Source organism: Colossoma macropomum, unplaced genomic scaffold (genome assembly GCF_904425465.1).
Source record: "Colossoma macropomum unplaced genomic scaffold, Colossoma_macropomum, whole genome shotgun sequence".
Classification (NCBI taxonomy): domain Eukaryota; kingdom Metazoa; phylum Chordata; class Actinopteri; order Characiformes; family Serrasalmidae; genus Colossoma; species Colossoma macropomum.
Window position 1 is genome coordinate 8,203,859 of NW_023494806.1, and position 12,479 is coordinate 8,216,337.

The 12,479-nt window shown below is 39.1% G+C and overlaps 1 protein-coding gene across 2 annotated transcripts in view; it reads right to left on the reverse strand.

The window, feature by feature from the left end:
- ksr2 (kinase suppressor of ras 2) overlaps positions 1–12,479 on the reverse strand; it is a 164,920-nt gene that overhangs the window by 70,429 nt on the left and 82,012 nt on the right. The window lies entirely within an intron of this gene.

Genomic DNA, 12,479 nt, shown 5'->3' on the forward strand with positions numbered 1-12,479 from the left:
CAAACTGCTTCATCAGGGTGGGCTGTAAATTCTTTTTTACTCTATAATCGTTATTAAAATTAAACAGCTTTCTAGAAATAAACTTAAGTAAAACTTAATTGCCCAGAAAAGGATGGCATGCCCACTCCAGGTAAGTTGAAATGACCTGCCCCAGGTGGAGGAGTTTAAGTATCTCGGGGTCTTGTTCACGACTGATGGGAAGAGGGATGGTGAGATCGGCTGCAGGCTGGGACAGGTGGCAGCAGTAATGCGGTCGCTGTACTGGACTGTAGTGGTGAAGAGAGAGCTGAGCAATAAGGCAAAGCTCTCCGTTTACCGGTCAGTCCACCTCCCACCCTTACTCATGGTCATGAGCTTTGGATAATGACCGAAAGAATGAGATCTGGATACAAGTGGCAGAAATGAGCTTTCCTACAAAGTGGTGGGCTACACTTTGCTTGACAGGGTGAGGAGCTCAGTCATCCGTAGGAGCTCAGAGTAGAGCTACTACTCATCCACATTGAGAGGAGCCAGTTAAAGTGGTTTGGTCATCTGATTAGGATGCCCTTTTGCCACCTTCCCGTGGGAGTTTACCAGGCACGGCCTAATGGGAGACTCCGGGGTCGTCCTAGGACCCGCTGGAGGGATTATATCTCCAAGTTGGCCTGGGAGCGGCTTGGGGTCCCCTGGAATGAGCTGGAGGAAGTTGAGGGGGACAGGGTCATCTGGGATTCTCTGCTTTCCCAACTGCTACTGTGAGCCTATCAGGATTAAGCTGTTAAAGATGATGAATGAATGAATGAATGAATGAATACTAAAAATGACTGTAATTAAATAGTAAAAAAGTACCACTACAGAGGAAAAGGTACTTGATTACTGTAACATGATTACTGAATTACTTGTTACTGTGCATATGATTACTATGATTTAATATATAAACATACCTGGGAAAACTGGTTGACAGTAAAAAATGTATTTGTAATACTGTCAGTTAATAGTAAAAAAAATACTGCAACAGGTTGTAACAAGCTGCATTTAGGTACTGTAACTAGAGTATCTGTAACATTACTGATTCAATAAAGTAAATTACTCAAGTTAAGAGTAATTAAGTTCAGGTAATGTCTTTGAGTTACTTTAAGTTCATATTTGCCTTATAGCAACAAGGTCTACTGCTCAAGTGCCACTGGATTTTTGGATAATTAGAATAATAAATTCATAAATAAGTGAATTGATTTAACAGTAAAAAGTACCATTATAGGGGAAAATTGTACCTATAATACTATGATATGATACTATAATGGGAGTAACGATAGTTGTAGTTCATTACTTTCCACCTCCAGGCACCTCGTACATGTACCAGTAGGATCTTCCACTGTGAATGAAAATAAGCAGCACTGACTCGTCCTCAGTCTCTGCTTCCTGTCTCCAGTTTTCTGTGCTGGTGTTTTCTAAATCACATTACATCTGCTAATTAAATCCCCACCAGCCCAGTGAGGTCATCAGGTGGAGTGGTGCTTGCTCATTCGGAGAAGCAGGTCAGTGTGAGAATAGCACGGTGGCTGGAGGAAACATCCGGAGAGGACGCAGCGATTGAGGACGCTAGTGACCGCTCCTTATTACTTACGGGATTTCATAAGAGATGGGAGCCCTGCAGACCATCTATTCATTATTGCATGCACTTTATCTCTCTCTGTCTCTGCCCTCTTAATGAATTTCAGATTGCAGCTCCTTTCCTTTTCTAATTACTGGCTTCCTCCCTGCTTGACATTAATACTTCACCCAGTGCAGAGAAACTTGCAGAGGTCTGTGTGTGTGTGTGTGAGTGAGAGAGAGAGAGAGAGAGAGAGAGAGAGAGAGAGAGATGTAGAGTACTATGCAAAAGTCAGAGATTACTCCTCATTTCCACACAAAACTGCCAACTAAGAATGAGATCAATTGTTCAGTGTTTAGTGTGTTCACTCTTTCCCTTTCTTACAGCTTCCATTCTTTTCAGGAGACCCACTTTCAGTTTTTCAAACAAATCTGCAGGGATATTTTTCTACACCTGCAAAGTTCAGTCTTAGACGTTGGTTGCATTTTCTGACTTCACAACTCCAATTACAAACTAAGAATCATCATAAAAAAACTCATTCCACATCTTAGATATTGTTGTCTTTTTCCTTTTCTCAGTAAGAGCCTCTTGACAGCTACACATCCTTTCAGACTCATAGCTTTGAGTTGTCCTCTCACCGTGGAAGGATGGACGATTTGAAGCAGCTTGATTTTCTCCTCTCTTTCAAAGATGAAAGCTTTAAGTGCTGTTTGTCTGATGGGGTCAGTTTTGGTGTCTACCAGGTCTTGCGCCCTTGTTAGGAGTCCCATTTTCTCTGTATCTGTTAATCATTTTTTTGAACTCCAGTTTTGGAAACTCCTGTTTTTTTTCCACTTATTTTTCTTGGACTTTTTTCTTCCTTGTGCAAGTAGATTATCTTTCATGTAACGTGTCTTTAATAGGTGCTTTGACTGGAAATGAAATAAACAATGTCGGTCTCTGACTTTACACAGTACTGTAATGTGTATGTGAATCACTTTTTTTCCAAAGAAACTTAAAAATAAATATAAAAAATGAAGCCTATTAGAAAGAAAAATGTAATATCATTTCACATAATAGAAATCCCTGACTTGCTTGTTTCTATGACAACCCCTTGCGGCTTTCCTGGAATAGTTAGCGAAGACTAAAATAAAAACATTTGCAGGTAAGTGTTGATCATTCTTTAAATCTGAATTAATTATGCTGTAGTTCTTGAAGCGTTCCTGTAGGTCCTGCTTAAGAGCAGTTTTGCAAAACATTAAACCAAAGTTAGGCAGTTTAAAAACTGAGGGCTTTTTTTTTTTCTTGATGATGTGAAAGATTTTAGGGTCACTAAAGCGATAAATAATTTACTAATAACTAATCATATTATGCTGCTGGCAATATGTGTGTGTGTGTGTGTGTGTGTGTGTGTGTGTGTGTGTGTGTGTGTGTGTAGCTCTTTCTGTTTGTGTGCTTGTGTGACCCTGAGTGTGTAGTGGGTGCCAAGCAGGCCTGTATAAAAGGCTATGGCCTAGAGAAGTACATTGGCAGAGAGACTCTGTTGTAACCACATTCCATAGTCACACTATGTTGCGTGCATGCAGGCTTCTGTGTGTACGTGCAAGGCCTCTGTGAATGTGCTTGGGCTTTGTCCTGGAGTGCTACCCATTGTATCATTGTGTTTCAACCAGGCCTGGGAAACACTTCTTAGTCCTATCTTGAACATAAACAGTCACTGTGATAAGGACACTTGGCCATTGTCTATGAGTCTTGGCCTGACACTCATACACAGAGACCTAGTTTGGACCATAACTTTATTTTTCACCTGTTTCATATACAAAACAAATATTTTTACACATCCTTGTTCAGTCACAACTAGGAATAACCTGTTTAGCCACAATTAAGGGATAGTCAACAGATTCAAACTTCTTTGTTCTCTCTTGATCAATGAAAAATGGAAAAGTGAGATATGTGAATTGATGTGATGAAATCAAGAGCATAGCCCTCTTAAAGTGCGTTTTAACTTATAGATAATGGTATAATCAAATGCAGTAGCTTAAGGCCAGTGATTATTATTTTATATGATGGTGTATTAATAAATAGAACTGAAATGGCTGATGAAGGATGACATTACACTTTTAGAGGAAAAGGTTAAGTTTTATTTTTGAATTAGAAGCTATTTATTAGATGCTATTTTTCCATTACAAAACCTATTTATGTTGGCGAGGTACATGCAAAAGGTGTGGACTCGAGTCATATGACTTGAGTCACAAATTTGATTTGACTTGAGACTCGACTTGACAAAATCGAGAAAGACTTGCAACTCGACTTTGACTCGAACACCAGTGACTCGGACTTGAGCCTCATGACTTCTGCCTGCAGATGGGACTTCACACAGCCACTCACTTTTGATGTGAATGGATTTGTTTCCTGTAATAAGTTTGACGTATAGCAAAGTTGTGAAATGTCTGTTACTGTGCTCACGTTTGGCTTATTTTATTTTGGAAGACAAGTTGAGTGTTGGAACTCCATAAGCTGGAAACAAGCAAAGCATGAACAGCATCAGTAAGTCATCCCTCAGCCCTTAAACTCCAGCAGAGGTTTGCCAGGCAACTGACCAGTTTCCTTACAGTAGCAAAACAAAAGAAACTGAGCTCTCTCTATCTGACCGATTTTAACATCTTCTGCAGGTAAAACAGGCTTGACTTGTTATTCGCCAGCTTCATACTGGAATTTGCCATTCCACCTTAAAGGTGCAACATTTGCATTCGAGCGCCTGACAGCTGCACCATTTAAGATGGAACAGAAAATTCGAAGAAACCAACTTCAGCTTCATCATGCACCAATATTTTGATGTCTTTTCTGTAAATTTTGTTAATTTTTTTTTTGGTTGTTTTGGTTTCTGTTGTCTAAATTCAGTTCAAACTAGTTGTTGTTTTTAGTTTGCTGACTTGTTTAGGACTCAAAGATTAGGACTTGGGACTTGACTTGAGACTTACCGGTACTGACTCAACTGTCTCGACTTGCGACTTGACTCAGAACTCGAGTGTCAAGACTTAAGACTTACTTGTTACTTGCAGTTTAGTGACTTGTTCCCACCTCTGGTACATGCTGGGTGTTGTGAGGCAAAATAGTCCCCAAAGAAGACATATTTTTTCAGATTTATCCCTATTTTACCACCAACATATAAAAACATATGTAAAGTGTAGGCTCACTGGTCACTTTGGAAAGTAAATAATATAGGCTATATATGTTGTAGACATTGTGACCCCTGGTTCTTATCGCCATCACTGTAAACAAATCTGCCTCCTGCACAACCTAAAAGTTAATATTTTAGTTTTTGCTTAACTATTTGAGGAAAACAACGACTAAAGGTGACATCATAGAAACGTTCAGAACTCAGGTTTATAACTCCACCAGTGATTTGTTTGGTATGACCTGCAAGACCAGATAGAAAAAGCTGCATTGTATTATTTTAAAGCATTTCATTTAAACCATTTATTTAAGAAATGCAAGGCTAATTTATTTGAATGAAAGGAATGGAGGCTTAGTACAGGACAGAATCTGTGTCCAGAAAGCATGGACTTTTAAAAAGGACAGAACAATTCAAACTTTAAACCTCAGGATAACTGCTGAAAAACAGTCTTATGCAATACCTGCTTACAGAGTATTCAATAATGAATTAAATACGGTAGCATTATGCACTGAATATGATGATTGAATTTTAATATCCTTTATTTTCTTTACTTAGAATGAAAGGATGAGTTGTGAAATATGGTCAAACCTTACATAAGTCTCCTTAATACCTGTCTTTTTCTTTCAGATGTGTTTAATACTTTGAGCTACAGCACATAAACAGGAGATTTACTGCTTTAAAAGAGCAAATTCCGCATTCAAAACACTATCAAATTGGCCAGAGTTTATGAAAGTCCTGTAATTGAAAATATAAAGGACAGGTGGGTGTGTGGGACGGATTACAATGAGAAAGAGAGAGAGACACACACAGCGGCAGACAAGAGAGAGAGAATAGAAACAGAGACAATGACAGAGCAGGTATTGTGGTCATTAGATTTGAGTTAAAAAGGAAAAGTGCTTTAAGGCTTTACCTGGCATCCTCACACACTCTCTCAGCGGGTGTATGTTCTAGCTGCAGGCTTCAAAAGAACCAGTTTATGGATATGACTTTAAAACAGGCAGTCTTCTTTCTACAAGTCAGAATGAGACTACACAACACTGGCTCTGGATAGGCATCGTCCAAAACTAAAAACACCACAATTTTACCACAACAAAGTATGTAATAGAGCAAAGCACAGCTAATCAATCAACCTCATGTTACCCAAAGTATTTTTAGAGTCTTTTTTCCTCTTTAATTCATTAAAATCTGCCCCCCAGAGTTGTTGGGCCTAGTGCCACCACTACCTAATAAGTGACATAAGCAGCTGCCCAGGGTTCCATGGCTTCAGGGGCCCCCTAAAAAAGAGCACACACCTGGAGCAGAAAAACAGAAGAATGTGGAGAAAAAGCTTACAGATAAAGATTTTTTTTTTACAGATACAGATTTTTGCTGTTTGGAACTTATACCATGTGCTTTGGCTTGTAGTTGGACAACAAGAAGTAGCTGACCTGGGTCTGTCCAATGAAACTTTGATAGGAGTTCCAGCTTTACTATACCTAACAATCATAGCCGTGGTTAACTTTTACAACAACTTTCTCTAATAATCCAGGTTTATATACTTGATTAATCATTATGCATTTGCACACAAAGGTGTCTGAGAAATCAGACCTACATTTTAGAGAGTAAAGCATTTATAATAGAAAAAAGCAACTCTGTCACCACTGCCACCAGGTTTAGATCCAACTAAGCTTAAAGTAGGCTGTGTAAGCAAGAAATACAGCATCATGAGACAAACCTCTGGCTCGAGAATGCAGAGAAGCTTGTCTTTAAGCTAAATTGTAACTTATTAGAACCCCAAACAAGCATTCAATCATCAGCAATTTACTCATTAGCCAGTTATAAATTTATATAATTTACACAGAGTGTGGTAGTTGTTGTTATTGGCCAGCCTCTAATGTAACACGACATCCGTTAGCAAGATGAGGGGTCCCAAAAAAGCCCTGCTTAAGGCCCGAAAAGCTAGTTCTGGCTGTAGATGAACTACATGCACTTCCATGTTGGTCTTAGTGGAATTGGAGCTCTGTCTGTGCTATCGTGTTTCCTATCACTGTGTAAAAGAAGCTCCATGCTGTCTTTATTGTTGGATCCACTGCATAAGTTTCTGAGCATGTGCACACACTCATAATCTGTATCGCTATGGAAACACTGATTATTGATTTGTTTCATTAGATTAACAATAACAGGTGACTGTGATGTGACAAAATAGTGCAACAACGGTACGGAGAAATCACATTCTTGTTTCTGTACAAAGAGTTAATTGTGTCACAGACAAACTTCTGAAATTATTCATAAATGTGTCCAGTTATGGTCACCCAAAGTCAGTTTCTAATAAACTCTTAATGTTAAAATCCCCTTTATTGTTCACTCTACCATCATCTCAGCCTGTTCAGCCTTCATTCCTTAGCTGATGCTGAGTTTCTCAAACTATACAATTCAAAACTACACTATATAAGATTTTGGGATTTGGAGACCTCTATGGTGGAAATGTGTAACTGTATGCAACACGCGGAAGAACATTTTGCAACACTGGTTGTGCTTCGGACCCCTACCCTGAGTGGATGAATCTGCAAGCGCGTTAAAAGGTATTCAAAGAGAACTCAGTCAAAACTTGATGAAGGATGTGTCTTCTGAGGACGTGAGTGAATGATCTACTACTGTCATCATATCTTCATCAGTATAATATTGATTACATTTGAGACATTAAGCTGGATCTTCTTTTTTAATCTGTGTGTGTGGCGTTAATACATAAAGAGGCATGATGTGGTCCAAAAAACGCTGACTCAACACTTCCGACTTAAATTATTATTTCAGGCCTTACAGGGTGACTTACAGCAGCGTTCTTGCATAGTGCAGCTTTAAAAGTTGTTGATCATTCTTGAATTCAAGTTGGATTCCAAAGTCTACAAATACTGTCCAGATTTAAGAAAGAATGTAGACATAAGAAAAGGAGTGGTCAGTTGATAATATACTACAATTGAAAAGTTTGGAATCACTTTTCATCTTAATAATTGTTGTTATTTTTAAATAGAGCTTGTATAATGCAGATTTAAATTTCAATTTTGAATATTTGAACATTTAATTCTGACGTTTGGGAAACATCAAGAAATTGTTAAATGATAACTAATATACTGTAATTATACATATAGATTTTTTGGCCAAGTTATTTAAATTGAGATGTGTTTAACCAGGATGTCATTGTAAGGAAAACAAGGCATTTTGTATATTAACTGTATTGTTTTATTGTATTTATATTATATTACAGCTTCCAAATAATAATAATAATTCAGGATTATATAATGTCTTCAGTACATCTAGAACACCAACTAACATCACGTATCATAAAAAGCCCAATTATAGTCCGGACACCACAAGTAAATGTCAGCCCAACATGCCATTCGACTATCTTTTCCTCCTGTTCCTTCTTAATTTTTTTTTATTTTTGCAGATGTTAATTAATAAAAATAAAATACAACTACATTGTACTCATAGTTTTCCACAGCCTTTTTTAAATGTGGAATTGTTGTTTGGCTGGTTTATTTTCACCACTCTAATAATTTTGCATACCTCTATTTTGATGCATATTGCGTGAAAATGGCAAGAATCATGACGTTATCATGATATTTTGGGCATATCACCCCCCCTTACGTCAGCCCACCTGCTGCCCGTGTCAGTAAAGCTTTACATAACTATTCTGATGTGGACCATGTGCAGGGACGTGCAGCAGACCTGAGAGGAGCCTGACGACACCGCCAGGCCTGGTTAATGCCACAGCATCCAGCCCAAAGCCCCAGTGCTCCGCGGAGAGCCAGCCTAATGCCATTACTGATGCTGCCCCCCAGCCCAATGAAATTATTCATCCGCCTGGAGCACACCGCTTATCAGAAATTCATCTAAATCACCGGCTTTTAGAAAAGTGCTCTGTACCAAGCTCTGGTGGAATTCGGTTTGGTCTGGAAATCATTAATGATGTTACCAGGGCTGCTGGATATTAGACTCAAATGTCAAAACATGTATAACAATCCACCCGAAGGATCGAACTAAACAAATGATGCAGATAAAATTTGGGAAGTCATAAAACAAAAACTGACACAGGCACGTCTATCTTGCTTAACTCATTTTGTGGTGGATTTAAGGGATTAGTGCAATGTTTTTCCTCAAAAATCATAGTATTTTCCAGGTTTTAAACCTTTTAAAACTTTTTTAAATGAAATTCTGTGTCTAGTGACTTGACTTGACACCCTAAAGGCTTCCAAAGTGCATTCTACCGCATCTAGTTTTGGGTTTAAAATGGTCTTGTGGTTCAGCACATCACATCCTTGCGTTATTGTACGGCCTAAGAATGAGCTTTTTAATGTACCTCAGTTTCATGTGTTCCTACACCTGAGAGCTCAACAAGAATAGAAGGAAACGAATTACAGAAACACATCACTAACCTGAACATTCAAACGAGCACAGAGCGAGTTATAAGATTACATGCTTTCAGTTCTTTATCAAGTCTTAGCATAAGATGGAAATAATAGCACATCTGTTGGAGAACATTGCATCACTGCCTTAGATGTATATAAGAATTTCTGAAAGCAATTGCCTTTTTCTTGCCTCAAAGAAACATACTGAAGATTTTTGCTGCAGCCTTTGTCTTACAAACATTTTGTTTTCAGTGATTGACAGAAGTGTTTGCAAGCTCATTATTACATTAATTGCAAAAAGGTTGGGACAGAAATGTGAATAAAAAACTGATAGCAGTAATTATAAATTCTGTTTCATGGGTATTAAATTGAAAATGGTACAAAACACAATATTTTTTGTGAAAATATGACACCTGCAATTTGATGCCTGCAACACATTCCAAAAAAGCCTGAGAAAACAACGTTTAGCACTGTGTTACACCAACTTTCCTATTAAAAACACACCGAAGACAAAAACTGATCCAGTTTTGAAAGTGGAATTTTATGCCATTCTTCTATTCGACACGTTTTCAGCTGCACAACCATACAGGGTCTCCACTGTCGTGTTGTGCACCTTATAATCTGCAACACATTTTCAAAGGGAGACAGGGCTGGACTGCAGTACCTCCACTCTCTGATTACGCACATGTGCAGAATGTGGCTTGGTGTCGTCATGTAAATTAAAGGAATAGACATCGCTGAAAAAGATGTCACCTAGAAGGCAGCATATCGCTGCTGTCGGAACAAAACCTCATATCTCCATTTTTGTCCTTCTTCAGTTTTCAGCATAATTTGAAAATGCCTGTTGTCCTTCACATTGTACGTAAATTTTATGGTGACTGGACCAAAAGAAATGGCTCTAAATTACTTGGAAAAAAGTCTGGTTCCATTGACTTCATTACAAGTAAAGTATGTTTTTCCTTCTCCTGTAAAGTTACCATTTAGGAGATACGTGGTTTTGTTCTGACAGCAGTGATATGTTGCTTCAAAATGTGCTTTTATCTTTCAGCATTAATGGTGCCTTCACAGATATGCCCATACTATGGGCACTAAAACACCCCCATACTATGACAGACGCTGGCTTTTGACCTTTACACTGGTAACAGTCTGGACGCTGCTTTTCTTCTTTGGCCCAGATAACTTGACATCCACTATTTCCATAAGCAATCTGAAAGATCACACGTTTCCACTGTGCATCAGACCATTTCATCTGAGCTTGAGTCCAGAGAAGTCAACACCATTTCTGGACATTGTTTTCATATGGCTTCCACTGTACATAGTACAGTCTTAACTTGCATTCATGGACACAGCAAAGAAAAGCGTTTACTGATGGTTTGTCAAAGTACTGCCAAGTCCATGTAGTGATATCCTATTAATGGATGCTGCATGCTGGTTTTAATGCAGTGCCATCTGAGGGGTCAAAGATCACGTCCATTCAGTTGTGGTTTTCGGCCTTGCCCTTTACGCACAGAGATTATTCCAGATTCACTGAATCTTTTAATGATATAATGCACCATAAGGGGTTAAAAAACCTCAAACTGTTGGACTATTTGCTGACATATTTTTGACAGAGTCGTGAGCCTCAACCCATCCTTGCTCATAAAGGACTTTCCTACATGCTCCTTTTATACCCAAGCATGATTACATCACCTGATTTTTTTAATATTTCACAATGTTCCTAGTCTTGAATTGCTCCTGTCCCAACTTTTTTGGAATGTGTTACAGCCATCAATTTCACAATGAGTGTATGTTTTCACAATATATTTTCTCTGTTTTGTTTCATTTAAATACAGGTAAAAGGTGAATTACAAATCACTGCTTTCTGTTTTCATTTGCATTTCACATACTTTCACAACCTTTTTTGTAATTGAGGTTTGTATAGCTTCAGTGCAAGTTGGTACGCAAAATATGACTGATTGTAGAGTCGATAAAAAAAAAAACTGTTACAATTTGAATCCAAATTGGCCCGTCCAGTACGCTGTGCCCGAATTAGCTTGACCACACACGTCTGGCCACACACACTCAGCCCAAACTGCAGCAGTTTGGATGCAGATCATTTGCTACAATGCCAGACAAGATGAAATGAGACTCTATCAGTCAAAACTCTGGAAGCAGCACCGCTCGAAATTTCCTCCTCCATCTGTAAGACAACATGAGCCCAAAACTGCACGGCCACGTCTGGCAGCATTCCTTCTGTGTCATTCCCAGCACTCCCGCATCACCACTGCCTCATTATCAATCTAATAGCCCCTATTTAGGGGCCCCTGACGCAGCCGTCTGCTTGGACGATATGCGCTCGCACGCTGCAGCCGGACATGGCAGGATATGTATGGCCTCGGGCTGTGGCCCGTCATTTGGCATTCTGAATGAGGGAGTTGTGTCATGAATAAAGAGGAGTGATGAATGGTGGAGTCCATTCTCCATTCTGATACGTCACCATGCATCTGTCAGAGCTAGCAGAGCTAGGAATAAAACTCACACAGAAAGCTGTGGTAGTTTCAAACGATATCAGGGCCAAAGCAGACAAAAACGCTACATTTTTAAACTTAAGCCCAAATATAAGAAATCAGCTGGGACATATTTGGTGTCTGAAGCTTGCTTCTTTAGTTTTGCAATGGTGCTATAAGGCTAATGCAACTAACAAGTAATGGAAGTACACTACATGGCCAAAAGTATGTGGATACCCCTGCTGATTATTGAGTTCTGGCCTTTGGAAGCAACATCAGCACAAGAACTGTGCTGAGCTTCATTTAAGGAGTTTCCATAGCCGAGCAGCTGCATAAAAGCCTTAGATCACTATGTGCAATGCCAAGTGTCGGTGGGAGAGGGATAAAGCATGCCACCACTGCACTCTGGAGCAGTTGAAACATGCTTTCTGGAGTGAGGAATTATGCTTCACTATCTGGCAAACAGATAGATGAATCAGGGTTTGGCAGATGCCAGAAAAATGCTGCAGTACTAATAGTAAACCCTGGTCGAGGAGGGATAATGGCCTGTGGCTATTTCAGTGAAGGATAATGTTAGATTAAAAACATTTTAGACAATTATATGCTTCCAACTTTGTGGCTACAGTGGAAGGTCCTTTCCTGTTCCAGCAATACTTATCATATTTATCTATGAAAATGAACAAAAAGTGAGAACATTCAGGCTTCAGGGTGCTACTTTTTTACAGCATCATACAACTGTGTGAAGATTTTAGCACAATGCTAATTCTGTGGGTGGAAACTTCCATTACTTGTTAGCTATATTAGCCTTGTAGCTCCAGCACAGGGCTAAAGCAGCAGACTTCAGACATCAGACATGTCTAGGCTGATGGTTTTTGAGTCAA